This window comes from Leucoraja erinacea, chromosome 26 (genome assembly GCF_028641065.1).
Source record: "Leucoraja erinacea ecotype New England chromosome 26, Leri_hhj_1, whole genome shotgun sequence".
Taxonomy (NCBI): Eukaryota; Metazoa; Chordata; class Chondrichthyes; order Rajiformes; family Rajidae; genus Leucoraja; species Leucoraja erinaceus.
In genome coordinates this window covers 22,505,628-22,528,845 of record NC_073402.1, presented here as the reverse complement: position 1 = coordinate 22,528,845, position 23,218 = coordinate 22,505,628, and the positions used below count along the sequence as shown (strand labels likewise).

General features: G+C 42.6%; 1 long non-coding RNA gene across 1 annotated transcript; it reads right to left on the bottom strand.

Annotated features, from left to right (window-relative positions):
• Positions 1-267: 267 nt before the first annotated feature.
• On the bottom strand, positions 268-22,957 carry LOC129709804 (uncharacterized). The gene is made up of 4 exons (XR_008725576.1): positions 22,440-22,957; positions 19,243-19,325; positions 18,395-18,726; positions 268-12,125 (listed from the first exon to the last, which is right to left on the bottom strand). It is a non-coding gene; the product is annotated as an uncharacterized LOC129709804 (long non-coding RNA).
• Between the last annotated feature and the right edge of the window lie 261 nt (positions 22,958-23,218).

Below are 23,218 nucleotides of genomic sequence, written 5' to 3'. Positions count from 1 at the left end.
TTAGAAAATGTCAGGAGTATGAAACAAAATCAGCATGGATCAATGCAAAATAACAAATTCACAAATGATTTTTGAGGATGTAACTGGTAGAATAGATAAGCGAGAACCAGTGGATGTGATAAATTTTGATTTGTAAAAATCCTTTGATTGAAATCCCACATAAAACATTGCTGTGCAAAATTAAAGCACATGGAATTAGCCGTAATGTACTTGCATGGGTTGAAAATTGGCTGAGAGACAGAAAGCAGACAGTAGGTATTCTCCACACACAATGCAAGAAAGAATAAGAGAAGTAGGCACACAAACTTACTCAGACAAACCCAGAGGTAAAGGGCATTCATCGCCTTTTATTGTTTCCAGTCTTTATTAGAACAATACCAATCAACAGTTGTCGATCTCATGCATTTAAATTTAAGCTACATTTGAGGTGGTTCATCCTTTCCCAGACCCCAGTGAGTTTGGCCCGTTCTCCCACGGATTGATTTCCCAAAGGGGATACTGACTAATATTCAGTACAACTGAAACACCACTTACCAGCTTTTAGGTTCTTGGCCATCTCAAATAAAACCCCACAAAATTTGATGATTAGGTACCTGGAATTTCAAATTCCTTTGTTACTCCACAGTTTATCTTTCTTTGGTTGCTCAGTAGAAAATCTCACACTTCATAAACATACATTTTTTTCTGCCCTCTTCACATAACTTGTCTGCGACCCCCTATAATGTATTTTTCCCATTGGTTTCACTTGCTGCATGTTGTCTCATGAGGAGGCTTTAATGTACCACAATGTAGATGATGTAGACATCCTTGTGTTCTGTTGTTTGAATGATCGTGCAATCGAACAGATGCCAAGATCTTGTGCTCGTCTTTCTGGTGAAACAGGGCTGTTGTTTAATGACAAGACCATACTCCAAGCATTATGACAGGAAAAGGATACCTCTGTAGATACCTTTGCATCTACCTCCTTGCTAACTGAAGAAAAATACCAGGAAACATATCAGAACATAAAAGGTAATAGCATGAAAGATGAAGGCCATCTAGTCATACAGCTCAGAAGCAAGTGGTTTGTGTCTTTGCCACTGGCTCAGTGCTTCACTTTGTCAAGCCATCTGGTAGCTGGCATACAATTGGCAGCACATGCTAAGAGAACTCAGGCAGACCACTTCCATACCACAGTATGAAGTTCAGGACCTCGAATATCAGGATTCTCGGTGTCAGACCTGAACGACACTCTGCCATCATGCTGTGGAAACTCAGACACTTTGTCATCGTTATTGTCACCCTGAGGGATACATGATAAACAGCAAGCAGCCAACACAAAGGACAAGGCAGAAGAAGGGTAAATACTGCCTTCATGTGAGAGCTTTGCAATCAAGAATGAGCTGCTCTCTGGTCTCAGTGACTCCTCATGATCCACCGTGCACTCAAAATATGCAACCAACACACAATAATCACCAGTGCACACGTCATACCCATGGAATAAGCAAACCAGGACCTCTAGTCTGACCTTGACAAGACCCAGGGGGAGGCAGACTGACTTCAGTGAAGGGTGGGAATGTACAGAAGCCACAAACAAACGAAAAAGTCCCATGATAATTGAAGAAAAATGTCAGGAAATCAGAACATTAAAGTGTGAAAAATGGCATGTTCATCCAGCACAGAAGCAAGGCCTACAGCCTGCCATCGTCATACCTACCATCCAGTGCCCATCTATATAAAATCAATTTTGCAGCCTTTGATCCATAACCTTTTATGTCTTGTTTATTCAAATGCTTATTTAGTTACTTCCTAAATAATGTAATAGTCTCTGCTTTCATCAACATTTTCACCTGCAATGTGTTCCATATTCAACTTCTAGATTTAACTTCTAGATTTAAAAACATTATCAGGTCCCCTCCAAACCTCCTATTCCTTGCCTTAACATTGCTTCTTGGTTTTATTAGGTGATGGAGTGAGAGAGGGAGAAGCAGCTTAGTCCTACAGAGGTACACATCCAAACTGTCGGAATGCAGATCTGTTGAGGGTTAATTTACAAGAATGAAAGGAGACTTGTGAAAGCCAAGGAATAATTTAAAAAGAGTATATGCAGATTACTGATAGAAAGTTTTGAACAATCCCAGGATTCCTTAAAGAAACACTGCCTGTATGTTGGCTCCTAAAGATGCAGCAACTGTTAAAGTGGTCACGAAGCGAAAGCAGATAGAAGAAAACTGCAAATGCTGGTAACTTGAGCAAAAAAACAAAGTGCTAGAGGAACTCAGCAGGCCAGACAGCATCTGCAGAGGAAAATGGACAGACGGACAACGATTTGGGTCAGGAGCCTTCTTCAGACAAACCATTCCCCTCCACAGATGCTGACTGACCTGCTGGCTTCCTCCAGCACATTGATTTTTGATGAAGGGAAAGGAGGTGGATGGAACATCCAGAAGCTGATGTTGATGAGGTGTGGGAGAAATATACTAGGAAGAGGAGGAAATGAAAGCAGCCTAATCGAAAATCAAAAAACTACAAACAAGTAAACTGAAATTGAAAAGAAAATGGCAGAAAAGCTCAGCAGGTCAGGAAGGCTTTTATGAAGTGAGAACAAAAATGTAAACACTTGTTTTCTCACTTCTCTTGTTTTAATGAAGGGTCGATGGCCTGAAATATTTCTGCTTTTCTTGCGACAGAACAGTACTTGTCCCGCTGAGTATTTCCAGCACCCTCTGTACGACTTCTGCCCAGACATCCAGCCATCCACTGCATGGGTGTGATTAATATCAAGAATGCATGAAATAAAGAAACTCAGATACCTTGTAAGGTTGGTAAAGAGCGGCACAGTGGCACTGCTGATGGGGCTGCTGCCTCACTGCGCCAGAGGTCCGGGTATAATCCTGACCTTGGGTGCTGTCTGTGCGAAGTTTCACGTTTTTCCTGTGTCTGTGTGGGTATCCTCTGGGTGTCCAGTTTCGTCCCACATCCCAAAAAGATGTGCAGGTTCATTGGCCTCTGTAAATTGCCCCTTGTGTGTAGGGAGTAGATGAGAAAGTGGGATAACAGAACTCAGCGTGGACTTGGTGGGGCGAAGGTCCCGTTTCCGTGCTGTATCACTAAACAAAACTAATTGGGGCATGTTAGAGAACAAGGTAGGGGAAGGCCACTTGAATTAAAATTGATTTGAAACATTTAAAATACGGATTAGCCATGAAGAAACAACAGTAAGGTGAACAGCAATAGAAGAAGCCTTTTATAAAAGTCTTCACGCTCCTGTGTTCACAGGAATATGATCAGACACCAATCATGATATGGTGAATAACCCATGTAGTTTCGAGGAAGTTTTTCTTATTCACATCCAAAACTTTGCTCATCCTGGGCCTTACTTTACTGCATCTGTTACTAAAACCTCCTATCCAATGCATTTGTTCCTCCTAGGTTTATCTACTCAAGGACTGCTTTGACCACCCTTCCACCTTGCACCCTCTATAAACCTGGAGCTCAGCCAAACCTCTGCTGCCATTAACTAACCAACACAACAGCAGTACAGTTCACCCATTCCTCTGCTTCTAATGTTGGCTCTCAGTGTGCACAGTATTTCAGTATTAAAATTCACTTCCCATTTCTTTCCAAATCATCTATGCTTCTCACCTCTCTCCGTATCTGTAACTTCCTCTGGATGTACAACCTTCCATGTTGCTCAATTTCTGGCCTCCATACATGCCCCAAAGTGATTACACCATTGTGGCAGCTGTACCTTCAGAGTGTAGGGCTGAAGCTCTGGAATCTGCCCATCTTTAGTTTCCATCTCTCAGTCTCTCTTTCTCCCTTTTGGGGGTCGCCTTTCAAGAGCTCTGCCCAAGACTTGGGTTGGATACTCTATTCGGACAAATTTTATTTAATATAGATAAACAGACACATTATGCCGGAGTAGCTCAGTGGGAATGGCAGCATCTCTTGATAGTAGTCTGAAACAGTCAGAAGGGTCTCGACCCAAAATGTCACCCATTCCTTCTCTCCAGAGATGCTGCCTGTCCCGCTGAGTTACTTCAGCATTTTGTGTCTATCTTCAGTGTAAACACCATCTGCAGTTCCTGCCTACACATTTTATTTAATAATACTTCTACAAAGTGCTTTAGATGTTTTAATTTGTTATGTGTAATATAATGTATATATATTGTAATTACAGAGACAGTAGTGATAAAGAAACAGTAGCAAATAATCTATATAGTTAGAGCATTAACAATATAACAACAGTAATAATATTTATAACATTGTAAAAGTTCAGATATACACCAATTACTGGAGTAACTCAGGGGGACAGGCAGCATCTCTCAACTTTTACAGTTGTCAAAGTGCAACAGGAACAGGCACAGTCTCTGTACTTTGTAGTCAAAATGCGTCTCATCTTTTTGAACCTCCATATCATTGGACCAAGGCCTCTTTTTATTAAACCCATGTGATGACAATCCAACATTATAAAAAATAATTCATAAGCATATTCCACTCCTCAGAACAGAAGTGGAAACAAGTCATCCTCAACCCGGATAGACTGTCTCAGAAGAAGAACCAACTCAGTGTGTTTCTTAGATTTGTGACTTGCATTTTTAACGAGGCATGAGTGATGTCATGTCTAAGTGTTAAAATATGATACAAGAAGTTAATTTCATATGACTGCCCATGTAATGTGATTTTAACATTATCTACCAGGAGAGGGCGCCATTTACTCTTTCTATTTAACAAATGGCCAGCACACAATAAACAATCCATAATAGTTAAAATAAGAATGAAACCGTCTGCTGACATGTTAACCTTCATCTCAAGGGAGTTGAAATACAGAGTAGTGGAAATTATACTCCTGTTGTAGAACAGATACCATGGTTACTTCATCCCAACATATATGTAAATCTCCCTCTCTCATACACACATATATACACACAGACACACACACACACATATACATATACACACACACACACACACACACACATATACATATATACACACACACACACACACACACACATATATATATATACACACACACACATACATATATATAGCAGACCACCCCAATAATTATACCATCATTCCTTTATTTGAATTGCTATACTTATGTACACACACACAGATAAACCATTATCATAAAAGTCATTACTTCCACACACATGCACACACCATTCATATATGCATGAATACACACACCCAACACTGTATGTATGCACACCCCCCTTATCTCCAACCAATTCATTCCCCCATCACTAATCTCCAACCATTTCCCATTGGCATTCAAACAGCATTACTATTGCACAGTTCCCATAAACAAAATCCGGAGGATCAGAGATGGCACTTAGTTACTATTGCTAGGGCATTTTGGAGGGTGCATATATTGCAGCAAAGTATTTATCGGTTGACTTTGCAAAGGCACCTCACTATCGGCAAGGTCCCAAGCCTATGGTATGGAAGTTGTTTGTAGTTTTGTAGTTGTATTTTTGTGTAATCTGAGTACGTTCAAATACATTGAAAAGGTTTGAGCACATTTAGAACAAAGTGTGTGTCTACCATTCATCAAAGGTTCCTTGAGAGCACATGGTGAAGTCTCAACCTCTACCACCCTGAAGCCAAGGCAACCATCACTTTGATCCTCTCACACGTGGAAGGTGTCACACCAACCTAATGTGGAAATATGTATCCTTGTTCCTTTGTGTTCCCATATTCATCCCATTGGTGCTGATCATCTATCAATACCATGGGAAATCAACTTGATCTATCCTTTTGTGCATGGAATGAGAACAGGATGCACAACCAAACAATTCAATACATCTAATCAATACAAAGATTCATCTCATCACTAAGGACGTTTGAGCATTCTTCTATTGCTCTTTGCCCGCCCTACTGCTTCAATGCCCAGTCCTACTATTCCATCTTAGGCAATGAGTAAGAATGGCAGAGGTGTGAGCACAAATGGTGTCACCTTGAGGGAGGTTGAGCTCCCTCAGAGATGCTGTCATTGCTGACCATGTTCAAATCATGTTCAAAACACGTTAGATTATGGAAAGCTCTCAGTGAATTAGGAAAGTACAAATGTAATACCTCTGTTCCAGAAAGGAATGAGAAAAAAAGCACTGAACCATGGAAGCCAATTAGGTCAGGGTCTGTCATTTCGGGAAATAACAGAGTCCATTATTAAGGAAGACACACGGGTCACTCAGAAAATAGTGCAGCGTCAATTTTGTTATAATTAAAGATAATCGTGTTTAGCAAATTCATTGGAGTACATAAGGTCATAAGGAATAGTAGAATTAGGACATTCAGCCCATCAAGTCTACTCCAACATTCAATCTATCTCTGATCTATCTCCCTCCTAACCCCATTCTCCTGCCTTCTCCCCATAACCTCTGACACCTGCACTAATCAAGAAACAATACTATGGATAGAACAAGTTTAGAGGGATATAGGCCAAACGCAGGCTGGTGGGACTAGTGTAGATAGGACATTTTGGACAGTATGGGCAAGTTGGGCCAAAGGGTCTGTTTCCACGCAGTAAGACTATGACATGTTGATAAAATTGGCAGGATGGATAAAGGAGAAACAGTGGATTAAGTGTTTAAGAAGGAACTGCAGATGCTGGAAAATCGAAGGTAGACAAAAGTGCTGGAGAAACTCAGAGGGTGCAGCAGCATCTATGAAGCAAAGGAAATAGGCAACGTTTCGGGCTGAAACCCTTCTTCAGACTGAGGTTCTGACCCGAAACGTTGCCTATTACCTTCCCTCCATAGATGCTGCTACACCCGCCGAGTTTCTCCAGCACTTTTGTCTACCTTCGAGAAACAGTGGATGTTGTATACATGCATTTCAAAAAGATTTTCAATAATCTGCCCTATAAAAGATTATTTCACACACCCATGACATAGAAGGCAATAATTTAACAGAGAGAAAATGGAGAATAGGGGTGAATAGCTTACTTTAAGACTGTCCAGCAAGGCTCCACAGAATTAATGGACTTGTTAGACAGGCATAAATGTGGCAAATGAGATTCAAGTTATCAGAAAAAATGTAATGTGTTTAAAGAGGACAAACAAGGCCAGGGAATACACAATAAGTGGTGGATTCGGGAAAACTTAGTGGAACTGAACTATCTAGAGGTGAACAAGAGGTGAACGATCTAGAGGTGAATGTCCATTGACCTATGAATGTACTAGGACAGGTGGCTAAAATAATTAAGAAGGCATGGGGAATATTTTTATTCACCAAGACCAAACCAGTCATGTTGGAAGCAATAAAAAGGCTAGATAAGCTTCAGCTAGAATAAAATGAATAGTTTTGGTCACGACAGGAAGGAAAGATGCAATTGCACTCGAGGGTGCAGAGGAGATTTGCAGTTTGTTGCCAGAACTGGAAAGTTTAAATTCTGAGCAGCTTATCGGGTTATTTTCCTTGAATCAAAGGAAATTAAAGAGAAATAAAATTGAGCTGGATACATTAGTGAGAGGTAGAGATGGGGTGAACAAAATGAACCACTTTGCTCAGTAGAAGGGTGTTAACCATTAGGGGCATAGATTGAAGATAATTGATAGGAACTAATTGAAAACATATTGCTTTCTTTACTTGAGAGAGTGGTGGAGTTTGAAACTTTCATCATATTTAGAGGATAACTTAACGAGCACTTGAAGAGCCATTACTTATAAGGCTATGGATTGAGAGAGAAACATGAAGGTCCTTTTTTGGCATGATAGGTCAAATGACCTCCTTTACATTAATGACTATGATTCTCTGAAACACAGCCCCAATTACTGCAAGGTTTCCAGTGGCAACTAGTTTCAATCCCTTTGATTTCTTGTATTGCCTGAGAAACAACTTACGAGAACAGCTTCAGGATAACCTGTGCAATGCCCGCACCTCTTCCCCACTGCCTTTGGTGAGCATGGTTTGGGAAGATAGGTGATCCAGAGAGCTTTGGTAAAATACAGTTCATGAGTCAAACAGAGTCAAACAGCACAGGTTCTGAATTTTCCAAACTCAGAAAGTCATCACTCACCCCCTTTTGTCATTGTTTCCTTCGCAGTAACTGGGTGTGAAGAGAACCTTAATTTGCCATTTTGCATCAGCTGGATTGGAAATCATAGCCATAGGATCACAATCCACAATATTAACTCACACATTAATATCACATCAAAGCAGCACAGACATTATAAATGCAACAATCAACATGATAGATAATTTGGAGTGACTTATCCACAGAAGACTGATGAACAGAAGATTAAGGTATCACAGGCAGCATCGAAGGACATTTATGGGTTCATTGGAAGTCCTGCAGATCTATGCGACCGTCAAACTTCAACCAGGCTTGAAAGATTTCTTTAATACTATGCTTCATAGTATTAAACAAATAGTAAGGGGGGACTTGATAGAGGTTTTTTTAAATGATGAGAGGGATAGACAGAGTTGACGTGGAAAAGCTTTTCCCACTGAGAGTAGGGAAGATTCAAACAAGGGGACATGACATGAGAATTAAGGGACTGAAGTTTAGGGGTAACATGAGGGGGAACTTCTTTACTCAGAGAGTGGTAGCTGTGTGGAATGAGCTTCCAGTGAAGGTGGTGGAGGCAGGTTCGTTTTTATCATTTTAAAATAAATTGGATAGTTATATGGATGGGAAGGGAATGGAGGGTTATGGTCTGAGCGCAGGTATATGGGACTAGGGGAGATTATGTGTTCGGCGCGGACTAGAAGGGTCGAGATGGCCTGTTTCTGTGCTGTAATTGTTATATGGTTATATGGTTCATTCCAAGTGTTTGCAAGATGCGAGTGCAAATATCATCTCTCCACAAATGGCCGTGAGTCTCATTGCTTTCAGTACCTTCCCATTGAGGAAGCTTCAGACCTCAGTGTAAATACAAGAGAAGGACTCAGAAGTGGTCCTATGAGATAGGATAGGAGCCACAAATCCAGGTAACTCTGACTATGCACTCATCCCACTCAGAGTTCTTGTAGGAAGCAAAATAGAAATGCTGGAAGAATTCAGCAAGCCAAGCAGCATTTGTGGAAAGATAACTAGTTAACTTTTGAGACCAGACACTCTTCCTCAGAACCAGAGGAAGAATCTTTGAAGCAAAGTTTGGAGGTAAGAGTTAGATAGAAGACTATATAGAGACAAAAGAAACTGCAAATGCTGGATTCCCAAGTAAAAAGAACATAATGTTTGGTGGAACTCAGTGGGTCAGGCAGCATCAGTGGAAAGAAATGGACAGACAACGTTTCAATTCAGGACTGTTCAGACTCAGAAGACTATATAGTTTAGGTTAAGGTAGTTCAACCAATAAGGATCATTAGCAAGACAGTTTATAGAAACACCGTTTATAGAAACAAAGGTGATGGGAGAACAGTTTACCTTAAATTTAATAAATGCAATGATCATGCCCAGACACAAGACAGGATATTGTTCTTCTAGTTCACGTTGGGCCTCACTGAGGCATTGGGGAGGCTGCAGAAAGATAAATCTGAATGGGAGTGGGATTGAGGATTAACATACCATGCAACAAGAACCTTAGGATCAGGCCCTGTGGACAGAAGGCAGGTTCTCTTCCTATCTTTGTTTAAGAAGGAACTGCAGATGCTGGAAAAATCGAAGGTAGACAAAAATGCTGGAGAAACGCAACTGGTGAGGCAGCATTTATGGAGCGAAGGAATAGGTGACGTTTTGGGTTAGGACCCTTCTTCAGACTGAGAAGGGTCTCGACCTGAAATGTCACCTATTCCTTCGTTCCATAAATGCTGCCTCACCCGCTGAATTTCTCCAGCATTTTTGTCTACTTTCCAATCTTTGTTTGATTCCTTTGCTCAGAGTATTTGGGCAGCTTATGTACTCTCAACGCACTCTAGTCTAGGTCTTATTTCAGGACTGTCTGGGGCATCAAAACCACAAAGTAACATTTTTGATTTGAGGGAATTGACCTCGACTCAAGTCCTAATTGTAAACTGTGCAATAATCTCAATAGAGTGGGCTTTCCACCGCCAGAAATCAGGTTTGTAATGTTTCAATTTCTTTTAGCCTCAAAGGAGGTTGTGTTAGCAAACAAGCCCTGACTGAACAAGCCTGAAATGCAGTCCAGCCTGAAATGCAGTCCAGGAATGAAGTGCATTGCACTGTATCTAACAGGTTTCCTCCCAGAGGAACATTCTGACTGTCACATCTGTTGGTTGGTTTGAAACACAATGCTCTCTGAAGCGTATGTAGGGCAGCTCCAGGCTTGGGGCTGTACTTACATAAAGGAAAAGCTTGTAACGTCAGCCCTTATGTAACTCGCATTTTAGTGCCACTGGAAATGGTCCAGACAGCTGCCCGCTGGCCCTTGTACATATTGGACGCTAATCCAAACTGCTGAACATGACAGTAACTATGAGAAGGTGAGGTGTGTCTGCTAGCAGAACATACATTCCTAATCCCACAGTCAATGATTTTAATGAGTTCATTTTTGTGATATTTGCTTTTGTTGTAATTGTTAAGATCCTGGCACCAACACATCTGATCTTTGTTTGGTCATTATTATAATCCAAGCTTGGACGTTAATGGAATTGTGTGTCCAGCAGTTCAGGGGACAGTGAAGTATTTCAATTAACTTATTTTTATACGTATTCAAATCTCCAGCCAAATTGAATTCAGCAATGATGGCAGAGAAACATAGAAAATAAGTACTGGAGTGGGCCATTTGGCCCTGAGAGCCAGCACTGCCATTCAATGTGATCAGGGCTGGTCATCCAAAATCAGTAACCCGTTCCGGATTTTTCCCCATTTCCCTTGATCCCATGACCCTAAGAGCTAAATCTAACTCTCATGAAACCATCCACTGAACTGGCCTCCACTGCCTTCTGTGGCAAAAAAAATCCACAGATTCACAACTCTCTGGGTGAAAAAGTTTCTCTTCATCTCAGTCCTAAATGGCCTACCCCTGGTTCTGGACTCCCCCAACATCGGGAACATTTTTCCTGTCCAATCCTCTAAGAATGTTATATGTTTATAACATCCCCTTTCATCTTGGTTCTTGGTTACTTGGTCCTCCAAAATATTCCAACTGGAATTTAAACTGGAGGTGGTGAAGGGAGGGAATCCTTCTAAATTCCCAATTCATCATACGTCAGTCCCGCCAATTAACCTGGTGAACCTTCGTTGTACTCTCTCAATAGCAATAATGTCCTTCCTCAAATTAGGAGGCCAAAATTGCACACAATACTCCAGGTACGGTCTCACCAGGGCCCTATACAACTGCAGTAGCATCTTTACTCAGACATGAGAACACTACAATGAAGAGCATGTTTGAGTCGGCTGTTGAAGTGTGAATGGCTTGTCTCACAATTTCGAGCTGTACTTCCATTGAAAATAACACAGAGAAATGAGCAAATGTGAATCTCTTCATTGTCCATGAATGCCCATCTCTTACTGTGATGTACCAGTGGTAGCAGGGAAGCCCCTGCTCATTAGGCTCACCCCCCATTGATACTGCATCCATTCGCCACATGTTGACCATTATATTTTGAACCATTCGTAAACACTGTAGAAGAAATATGTAAATCCAGGATACAGCATACAGGGAGCTGAAGAGTTCAGATCGAACCAAGGCCTAAACAAGTTGATGCACTATAATGGTACGCCCTTAAATCACAATTGTTCGGACACACAGGTCTCAGAGACCTTATTACAAATGACGTCAAACACTTCTTGAGTTTGCAACTTGCTGTTAAAACAATGACTTTAAGTGATTTCTTGCAGTGAGACCTTCCACTGGACATCATCAACATTCTCTCACTTATCAAGTCCATATGAAAGACTCTCATTGTGCCACTGATCCCATTCAGAAGCTGCATCAGTCATTCACTTTCTCAGCAATTCCCCTGGTTTTTCCCCTCTATCTGTACAGAGTACCACAGAGGAGCCATGTTACGTGGGTATCGGTCCCGTATACATGTTGTTGCAGATTGTCTGCCTTGTCTCCTAGTCTGTCACGGTTTCAGCTGCTTGTTGGAGAGTCTCTTTTCACGGTCATCCTCCTAACACTATAGGAAGACAGACCAACCCCCATCATGGCAAGGAGCAGTGCAGATAGGTTGATGAGTCGGTCAGTACTGTGGACCACGGCCTCACCCGCAAGCTGCATCTGTGCAAATCAAAAACACACCAGTGAATACAATTGACTTCAATTCCTTATTAATCCCTCATCCCCTTCCTGACCTGAATAGCTGACCAATTTTTAAAGATAAGTGTGGTTGGAACCTCTCTGACTTCCCTTCCCTCTCTGCTGAACCTTTTTCAAATTTCAGTACATCCATTTTTTTTATATAAACATTTTCTGATGAAATTTATGTTTCGGTTGTGCCCCCCCCCTCACATCCACCTTCTGCTCTCCACCCATCATAGAATGTGAAAATATAGCACAGAAGGAATCCATTTGTCACACTTTATTTGTATGCTGGCCAAAACAAAACCATTTGGGCTAAATCTCACTCTTCAACTCTCAATCCATTTCCGTCTAAAATCTGGCTCTACAAACGCCTGTCAAATTACCTTTAAAACGTGATTGGAACTATGGCCCACTCTTTGAGGCATTGGGTTCTAAACCTTTACCACAGTCTTATTCCGCAATTTCTCTCTGATCCTCATTCCAATTATCTTAAATTTGTGTCTCTTAGTTTGTTGACTTACTCAGTGAGTTAACTGGGTTTTTCCAGCCCAATTATATAGGCCACACTTAATCTTATAGATTTATTAAATCTCCCCATTGCCTCTTTGTCCCAGAGACAAAGCTAGTGTAACAAATCTCAACTCATAACTAAATGCTTCACCATGGTAACATTGGATGGGTGTCCCCTGGTGCTCTAGCATCTTCTCATATTCTAGTGACCACACAGAGTACTCTAGCTATGGCCTGGCCGGTGATTTCAGTGACTTCTCTGTTGCAATATTCCATGCCTCGGCTAAGAAAGGCAAGAATATTTCATCCATTTTAACCGATGATGTGGCAGGCCTATCATACAGAGGAAAGATTTTTAAACCAAGTATCCTTGACTCAAAATGTTGACTTTATCTTTCCTACTAATGCTGCCTGACCTGCTGAGAGCGTCCAGCATTTCTGATTTTGTCAAGAGAGCTTAACATTATTTTCTATTCAAGTACAAAATAATTCCTTTTTCCTTTTGACTTTCCTGTTAATCTTCCTTTTAACTGATCACAGTTTTTAATACTATTTCCCTCTTACCCTTCCCTTCCATGTTAAAGCCTCATATTTCAAAATCTGTTCCTAGTTATGGATGGATATAATTTTTGCCAAGGGTTGTGTACACATCCTGTGTTTTAAATAAATACCTCCCATCCTTCACCTATGTTTGACCTGCACCATTTTGCTGGTCTGATTCCCCTATAATCTCTGAACCAGCATTGATTCTGCTATCAATAATCCAACCTTGTCACTAATGGTTCTGAGACAACTGTAAAGGGTCCTAATTAGTTAAAGGCCTGTCCCACTGTACGAGGTAATTCAAGAGTTCTCCCGCGTTTTCCCCTGATTCGAACTCGGAGAGTGTCCATAGCGGGTCCGTAGGAGTTTGAAGATGTCCCGTAGCGGCTTGTACGAGTAACGGTAGGTACCCAGGAAATCCGGTAAACTCATGACGTTTTTTCAACACTGTGAAAAATATCCACGAGTAAAAAAATATAATCGTGATGAAAAAAATTGTTACTTTTTACTCGGACAAGTCGCTTGGAGACATCCACGAACTCCTACGGACCCGCTACGGACATTCTCCGAGTTCGAATCAGGGGAAAACTCGGGAGAACTCTTGAATTACCACGTACAGTGGGACAGGCCCTTTAAGGTATATCTTTTCCTTTTTTGTAATTAGGGAATTATTGAATAGATAACCTACACTGAAATGTCACACAAACCCACTTGGCTTACGGAACATGCTCACATAGTTTTGTCCAATGCTCTCAATTTGTGAACTGGATTCCTAAACATTATGGCAACTTTAGATAGAAGCCAAGTAGCAATACATAGGCACACAAGTGTCGAGACCCTTCTTCAGACTGGATGGTCGCCGATCTTCACTGTCACCCCAGGGCCATCGATGTTGCTGCCGCCGACCCATATCTCTACTCCAGCCCCCTGCGGGCTTCCGCCAACCCTCGCCTCTCCACCCGCACACCAGCGGGCCGGAACCGTCACCTCACCTGAGTTCCAGGCTCAGCACCAGACCCACAGTCTCCATGATGCAGAGTCCAACACCACGTGGCATCACATATTTCGCTTGGGCAACTTACAGCCCAGTGGCATGAATTCAGGTAGCCCCGGCATTCCTTCTCTCTCTCTCTCTATCCCTTCCCCACCCAATTCACACTAGCTTCTCAGTTTCACCCTCCAAACAGCTAACAATGGCCTGTTTCCTTTATCATCATTACATTTTGCGTATCTTTCATTCATTGTTCTTTATCTCTCCACTCCTTTGTCTATATCTCTCACTTCTCTTATCCCTAACCAGTCTAAAGAAGGGTCTCGACCCGAAAAGTCACCCATTCTTTCTCTCCAGAGATGCTGCCTGTCCCGCTGAGTTACTCCAGCTTTTTGTGTCTATCTTTGGTTTAAACGAGCAACTGCAGTTCCTTCTCACACAGAAATACATAGCCAGCCTGGGCTCCGGTAGGCGGCGCGACTCTCATCAGCAGCGGCCTCTGCAGCCCGTCCGCGTTTTTATTATTTTTTGTCTATGTTTCTGTGTAGTTTTTTGCTATTTTTTGTTGGGGTGTGTGTGTGGGGGGGTGGGGGTGGGGTGGGAGGGAGGGGGTAACTTTTAAATCTCTCCCTGCACGGGAGACCCGACCTTTTCTCGTCGGGTCTCCGTTATCGTTGGGGCTGCAACGAGGAGCGGCCTCCAACAGGAGAAGACCAGGGATCTGGTGCCGACGACTCACCGTCACCGTCGCGGAGCTGGCAGAGTCCAGAGCGGGTGGAGCGGTGGAGGAGCGCTGCTGCTGCTGTATCCCGCCTCCGGAGATTCGGAGGCTGCAACTGCGGGTCTATGGACGGCGGCACCGGGAGCCCGCGGGTCCCTGGAGGGTGACCGCTTTTCAGGGCTCTCGCAACGGCGACTTCTCCCGCCCGAGTTGCGGGGTTGAAGAGCTCCTGGAGCGGGGCCTTACAGCACCGCCCCGCGTGGCTTGGAATGGCCGTGGGACTCTGCGAGCGCACGCCGGGGGCTCTAACACCAAGACCGGTGTGCGACCTCGCACCACCCGGCGTGGCTTTAATGGCCGCGGGACAATCGCCATCGCCAGCCGGGGGCTTTGACTTTGACTCTGACATCGGGGGGGGGGGGGAGAGTGCAGTGGAGAGATAAGTTTTTTTGGCCTTCCATCACAGCGATGTGATGGATGTTTATGTAAATTATGTTGTGTCTTGGGTCTATTTGTTTGTAATGTATGGCTGCAGAAACGGCATTTCGTTTGGACCTCAAGGGGTCCAAATGACAATTAACTTGAATCTTGAATCTCCTGCACTCATGTATTGGGATCCAGCATTGTTACTAATTGGAATGATCACAGACCCTTCTGGTTTCTGGTCATTATTCGACAACAGAGCTGTGGGTTGATTTGATTCTGGGGCAATTTTGCTCTGTATCTAACATTGTGGTGCAGGAGGTAAATGAACCTTGTGCTGGTTCTGCTGAACCTACATCTCATTCAACATAGATTGTGACACTTCAATCATATCTCATTTAGCAGTAACATACTTCATGCAGTATTAGGGCACCTAACTGAGTGAAGGCTATTCTCGTAGCTTGATAGTGAATGGGAATTGAGGGAATGGTCAGCTCACACATATGTAGAGATTAGGTTAGTTTAGAGATACAGCATGGAAGAAGGCTGTTCGGCCCAGTGAATTCATGCTGACCATCAAACGCCTGTTCACTCAAGTTCTATATAATTCCACTTTCACAGCCATTTCCTTGGGGGAAATTTTAGAGACCAATTAACATACAAACCAGCACATCTTTGGGATGTGGGAGAAAACCAGGACACCCGGTGGAAATCCACGATTACATTCTGCATTATTAGATGCTACATTCTCCGATGTTCTAATATATTCACTGGAAACTCGGTAGGAATAATAACAAACATTGAGCTTAGCAGCAAAAGAGTTAAAACTCAGCAGAGCACTGATGCCGTTTATGGCTTTGGTTTCAATATTTAATTCTGCCTCTTACATAAGACTTTCTGATTCTAATCCACCCAGAGTAGGAATGTGAACGAAAGGACAAAAACATCCAGCTGTCACTTCAGAGTGGTCAAAGAATCTTGATAATGAACTTCCCTTCAGTCATTCCCTCCGTGTTCCCCACACATCACCTCCATTCCAGCCCCTGCATCCTGCCAAAGTCTATCTTCCTATGCAACCCCACCTTAAATTTAGCTGGTCCATATTTCCTCTCCCTTCACCCCTCCCCCACTCTGACCTGAGCTGGGTGCAGTACCATGGGAGATGCAAACAAACCAAAGAAGGGTTTCGGCCCGAAACGTTGCCTATTTCCTTTGCTCCATAGATGCTGCTGCACCCGCTGAGTTTCTCCAGCACTTTTGTCTACCTTCGATTTTCCAGCATCTGCAGTTCCTTCTTAAACACCGTGTATCATTTCAGTGTCCATTCTTCACTTGGGTGTGGCTGGCAAATGTACATCCCAAACTTGTTCCTGGGAATTTTTTTTAATTTGAAGAGGAACTTTGCAAGCGGACCGTCGTAAGCACAATGGTCTAAATCCCCACTATTTGTGGTTCAATTCCGGGTCTCGGATGAACTGGCATATCGCAAAAAGGATCACAATAATGTTATTGATGTTAGCCTCAATGTCCAAAGGTGGGGACTGTAAACAGTCGCTCCCTCTGGCCTTGTACCAGATGCAGACAAGATCAGGAGGGGCTGTGCTGTTCCAATCAGTGGATTAGCTTCCTCAATGATGTCCCTGTGTGAAGGTTGAGTATTGCATAGTGCTGCCATAAAAACACTTGCAGTTTCATCAGCAATGCACAATAGTCTCAGGTATGTCCATCCAATCTTACTTTTAAATGATTGAAATGGAGAGAAAATGTAATTCTTATCCCTAAGAGGATCTCATCAGTTAATACAAATTAATCTGTGAATAATGACCATTATATCAGTCAAAACACCAGCTGCAAATCTGTCTGCAATACAGATCATTTAGCCCGACTGGTGTAAGCTGGTGCTTTGGTCCACACTGGCCTGCCCTCACCCCATTTCACATTATCAGTTTACTCTTCCATTCTTTTCTCCCGTTAGCACTTGACATTTTATGCCAATCTCCTCGACATCTAAGGCGGTGGCAAGTTCCCCATTTTGAACACATTGAGTAAAGAAAGTTCTTCTGGATTATTTATTGGATGTAATGGCTGCCATTAATTCAAAACCCATAGGTTTGGTTGGAAACCTTTTTCTATATCTCACCCTCCCAAAGATGTCATTATATAAATTATCTCTATTGGGTCACCTTTTAGATTTTTATTTTCTAAAAAAAAGCACCAGCCATTTAAATCATTATTCTAATCTGTCATTTCTAGTATTATGTTTACAACTCTTTTTGTACTCTCTCCAACGTCTCAAAACAGTTTTAAATTATTAACCAGAATATTGCATCGTGAGATTTAGCCAACATTTAACATAACTATGCTGTTCCTTTTCTAGAAACGGTTCAAGTGATTCATTATTAATAGATTGTTAACTTGCTGAGCGTAGTGAATTGCAGATCAGTCGCTACAGTTCTCTCAATTCCTCTACTCCATTTGGATATTTATTTTCTACCAAATGTACTACAAAATCATTGAAATTCGAATGCTAATTCCATGCTCACATTTATTAATGTCAACCTTAATATTAGCTAAAAGCAAAATATGACATTATCTGTAAATTTTGAAATTCTACTTTGTATTTCAGAATCTAAATCATTTCTATAAATTAAGGAGATGAATGATCCCGCCACCAATCTTTGTGGACAAATACCAGGTAATAGTTGACTACAAAACTGTTATGAGTTAGGTATTAAGGTCGTTTTTCAGACTGGTACAACATGTTAAAACAGAGCTTCATAACCAGTTTACCATTCATCCTGTTATTTATCTGAATCTCACATGCTCTGAATTTAATTATGCGTCTACAATGCACTAGCATGGTCAATGACATTTGAAATACAAATACATTACATCCACTGCATTCTCCTCATCGTCTCTTTCTGCCACTTCACATGTTACTGTACAAATACTGCTGAGGTTTACTCCATTGATTCTTTGCATTCCGATCTAAATTTCACCAAACGCGGTCTTGCTTCCTCCCCCGCACGTTCCCAATTTTAATTAAGTTTTACTCACCTGTAATAATCGGAAGTAACTAGGAGTTAATCTGTTCAGTCGAATAATCATATCCAGCATGGGGAAAGAATGATACTTGCTTCAAATGAGGGCAGCGTGCAATTCCAAATGTTCTTCCCGAGAAGACGACACGACGACTTCACATTATTGGCGGAATATCCCAATGCCGTCCTGCACGATGCAGTGTAATTCAGCACAAGCTCTGGTCTACCGGATGTCTGGCTGTACACCGCCTTTTATACTAAGCTTTTTGCTCTAAGTGATGTCACTGAGTTATTGTACCATCTGTCAAAGAGCATCAGCATTGTGCATCCAGGATCAAGGCAGTCGCTCTACAGAGGAACAAACATAAACACATCAGTTCTCTCCACGATCACCGTACTGACAGGACTCAAGGGTCCTGGGTCAGGCTTAACCAAACAACAACGCGATTACATCCACAATCTTCCACCAGATAACTGGTGATTTTGAGCTGGCCTATTGTTTGCCTTTCACTCGCTTTACCTCTCCTTTCTCAGTTACCAGCATTCACATCCATTCCATGGGTTTCGAGTTAGAAGTATTCATCCCTATCTGTCTATTATCAACACTCGGGTGTGCACTCCCAGTCTCCTCATCGCCGACATTGTGTAACCATTGCACTGAGCGGATCACATCAGAGAGGCACGATTAAGATGTGCATTTTCAGAGAGCTGTGGAAATCACTCTGTGGGCAATAAATTCCGCCTCACATCCCAACCAGCCGACCTCAATTTGCGAGGACAGACCAGACAATATTCTCTGAAAAGCCAGACAGAGCGATCCTGAACCCATGAATGGCACCAGTAATCACAGTAAACGTTGCCTACCTTTGCTAACCTTTGCCTTTTTGCACTGGGAAGACCGTCTAGTCAGAGGGTGGTAAATCTGTGGAGTTCTTTACCACAGAAGGCTGTGGAGGCAAATTCAATTGATATTTTAATGGCAGAGATAGACAGATTCTTGATCAGTACAGGTGTCTGGGGTGATGGAGAGCAGGCAGGGAATGGGGTTAGGAGGGAGAGATAGATCAGCCATGATTGAATGGCAGAGACAGTAATCTTAGAATAATTTTCCGGTGGCTCTACCTCTCATCAATAGCCCACATTTTGGACTAGTTTGCTACATGACTCTGGTCTTCTCCTAAACATTTTTTTGTTCCCTGCGAGTCATGCCTTACACTGAATGTAGTGCACGTCAGTGAGTAATGCAGGTTATCCATCAACGAGACAAGCTTATGCTTCATGTGATGCTATGTACGCCAGCAGGAGTCACCACAGGCACCAGACATTTGTCCTGAGCTGCCAAGGCCAAGTGACGCTAACTCAGCACAGACTGGATGGAATTTGTACCTCTAAACTTTGTGTGTTATAAATCATTGTTATCAATGGACTCATTCCCCGTTTCTTCAATAGATACCTTCCTAACTGCAACGCCATACTTGGGAAACTGCAGGTGTGAAGCAGCCCCAAGCTCATGAAGACAGCAAGAGGCAAATCACCAGGACACAGTCAAAGGATCTTCTCGAGCAAAATTCAAGGAATTCATGGAATAATATCCCGGCTGCTCATCCAGTGATTTAACGCCATGACCAGAGTACATAGGTTTAAGGGGAAACGATTTAAGAGTAATCTGAGGGGGTAACTTTTTCACACAAAGGGTGGTGGGTGTATGGAACAAGCTGCCAGAGGAGGTAGTTGAGACAGTTAAGAAACAGTTGGACAGGTACATGGATAGGACAGGCTTGTAGGGATATGTACCAAACACAGGCAGGTGGGACTAGTGTAGAAGGGACATGTTGGCCGGTGAGGGCAAGTTGGGACGAAGTGTCCATTTCCACGATGTATCACTCCATGACTTATCAAAAATGAGTTTTCAAACAGCTGCTGCATACTGCAAGTCAGGAGGAAATCAAGGTGTTGCCCTCATGCCTATCACACTGCCTGAGGGGAAGGTGGAGACAACTCACAATTTGACAGGTTATTTGGCCAATGATTCTATTTGCCTCAAACAAATCAAAAATTGTTTCTGCATTATCCTATTGAAAGAAATGCCAGACAGATTACTAGCAGTCAGACTTACATTCTGTAATAACTTTCACATGCCACAGGCCAGATTCTAGATTAATACTGGAATCATTGTGTTTGGAACCTGCCACAAATTATTTTCCCCTGACTCTAATCCACATGTGCAAGACTTCCTTTGCTCTAATACTAGTGGCCAAGCCTTCTGATGCCTATGCTCTAGAATCCTTTCCCGAAGCCATCTCTTTTCCCCACCCAAGCAGTCCCTAAACCCATATTGTAGGGCTGAATGTCTCTTTTTCCCCCCCCCCCCCCCCCCCCCCCATGTGGAATGAATGCCTTTAATTAAAGATTGTTTACCATCATGGCATATTTTCTACATTTTATATGCTATAAAAATGCAAATTGCCATAGGTGCTCATAATATTGGATTCAAAGCTGTGAATCAAACACTAGGTTCTCTGCCTTAATGCATGGGCCATCAATCCTCAGCTTAATAATTGATAATGAATTTGGTATGAACATTTCAACCCTTTAAGTCTGGAGCACCTTAATTAAGGCATGGAAGCAGGAACCCAGTTAAATGCCCAAAGGGCACCTATCCATTCTCTCCAAAGATGCCACCTAACTTGTTGAGTTCTTCCAGCACTTTGTGGTTGCTCAAGATTCAACCACCTGCATTTTCTTGTGTCTCTAGCTAAAATGGCATATCTCTTCAACACATAGATTCCCCTCCCCACCTTTAGATTCGTTAACCTGCATATTCCCTTCCCCGCCCAGAGGGAAGGGTAACCTTAACTGACTCTCAACGTCTTATCCCGTCCCCATCTATCCCAAATCTTAAACCCACCTGCTCCAATGTCTTAACACCAAGTCAATCAAAAACTTTACCTGTGAAGTTAACGATGGCAGAACTATATTAAGCAGTGGGCAACACCTATATTCTTTAGTATTGGAGGCATTTAGCTCAATAATCCAGTGGTGGTGAAAACATTGGGATAACCTGTGATACATTTAGAAACATAGAAATTAGGTGCAGGAGTAGGCCATTCGGCCCTTCGAGTCTGCACCGCCATTCAATATGATCATGGCTGATCATCCAACTTAGTATCCCGTACCTGCCTTCTCTCCATACCCTCTGATCCCCTTGGCCACATCTAACTCCCTCTTAAATATAGCCAATGAACTGGCCTCAGGAATTTCGGAGATTTGAGTTTAATATTCATGGAATGTCACGTGAAAATGTGGCAATGAGATACAATCTTGAACCACTAGTCAATGTTCCATCAGATAACAAGAATTTGACCCTGAATCAATAATAAGATTTACAGTGCCGATGGGATGTGCTTGGAAAGGGAACTTTCTGATGTTGAATGAGGAAAGACCATGATAGGCTTTTTGGACCAAAGATTTTGTGGAGGTGCACAAAACTCGGTTGAGAAAGTGGAGAGCTATCTCCAAAAGAAAATGTTGAAAGTTCCAGAAAAGTGATGGGAAAAAGATAATCTAACGAAGAAAAAAATAACATCTTCACAAAAATTAAGTTGCTTTGCTCTGGTGCTGACTGGCTGTCACGAACGAGGAAATAGACCGGGCTTTAAAAAGTTAGTTGGACAAGCACTCGAGGGAAAATAATTGGATAAAAGAACGGTGGGATGGGACCGACAGCGTTGTTCTATATGAATTCAATAGCTCAGCTGGGTCCCTCCAAAGTAACGATAGTATCATTCTGTTTAATATGCTTTATGTAAAGTGAATCAGGGTAGAAATTGTTGTTGTATGACGTAAATTACATAAGCGAGACAGGATGTTCATTTTCGACTAAACGTCAGTCCTTGAGTTTAATTTTCAAATTGCCGATCAGAAGTGCTCTCATTTCTTCTCATTTTCCCACCGAGATTCGGTCGCTGAGCGGAAAGTGACCCGCGAAGCCGCTGGCACTCAACCAGTTTAGGCACGGAAAACTCTACACAGCACGAAAAAAAAAGACCCCGAGAACTTACCGTGCGAGGCGGTAAATGGACAGAACAACCGAGACCCCAACAGTACATGGCAGCGAGCGGAGAATGGCAACTATAAACAGTTCCGCCCCACGGGTAACGCCTCTGAATCCAGCCCGCTGGGAGCGGCTCCAAGTCCGTCTCAGCCCAATACCTGAGGAGACTGCTGGCATTCAACGATTCTATAGCGCTCGCTATAGGATCTTTGCTGGCATTCGCTGCTCAGGAGAATTATATCCTCCCACTGATGTTCGAGGTTACCCGCCGGGATTCAAGTGTCAGTATCAGGGATTAATCGTCCTCTCCGCTTTCTTTCTTTGGTCATTGAAGACGCGCCCAGCAACACAGTTCTTACCACGGAGGCCACCCCCCACATCAGGGTCTTGTTGAGACCACACCTGGAGTATTGCGTACAGTTTTGGTCTCCAAATCTGAGGAAGGACATTATTGCCATAGAGGGAGTGCAGAGACGGTTCACCAGACTGATTCCTGGGATGTCAGGACTGTTTTATGAAGAAAGACTGGATGGGAAATGGCAGAACGTGGATTACAGTTGATGAAATTACGAATTTGTAAGAAGTCAATAGGCCTTGGTTTATACTCTCTAGAATTTAGGAGATTGAGAGGGGATCTTATAGAAACTCACAAAATTCTTAAGGGGTTGGACAGGCTAGATGCAGGAAGATTGTTCCAGATGTTAGGGAAGTCCAGGACAAGGGGTCACAGCTTAAGGATAAGGGGGAAATCCTTTAAAACCGAGATGAGAAGAACATTTTTCACAC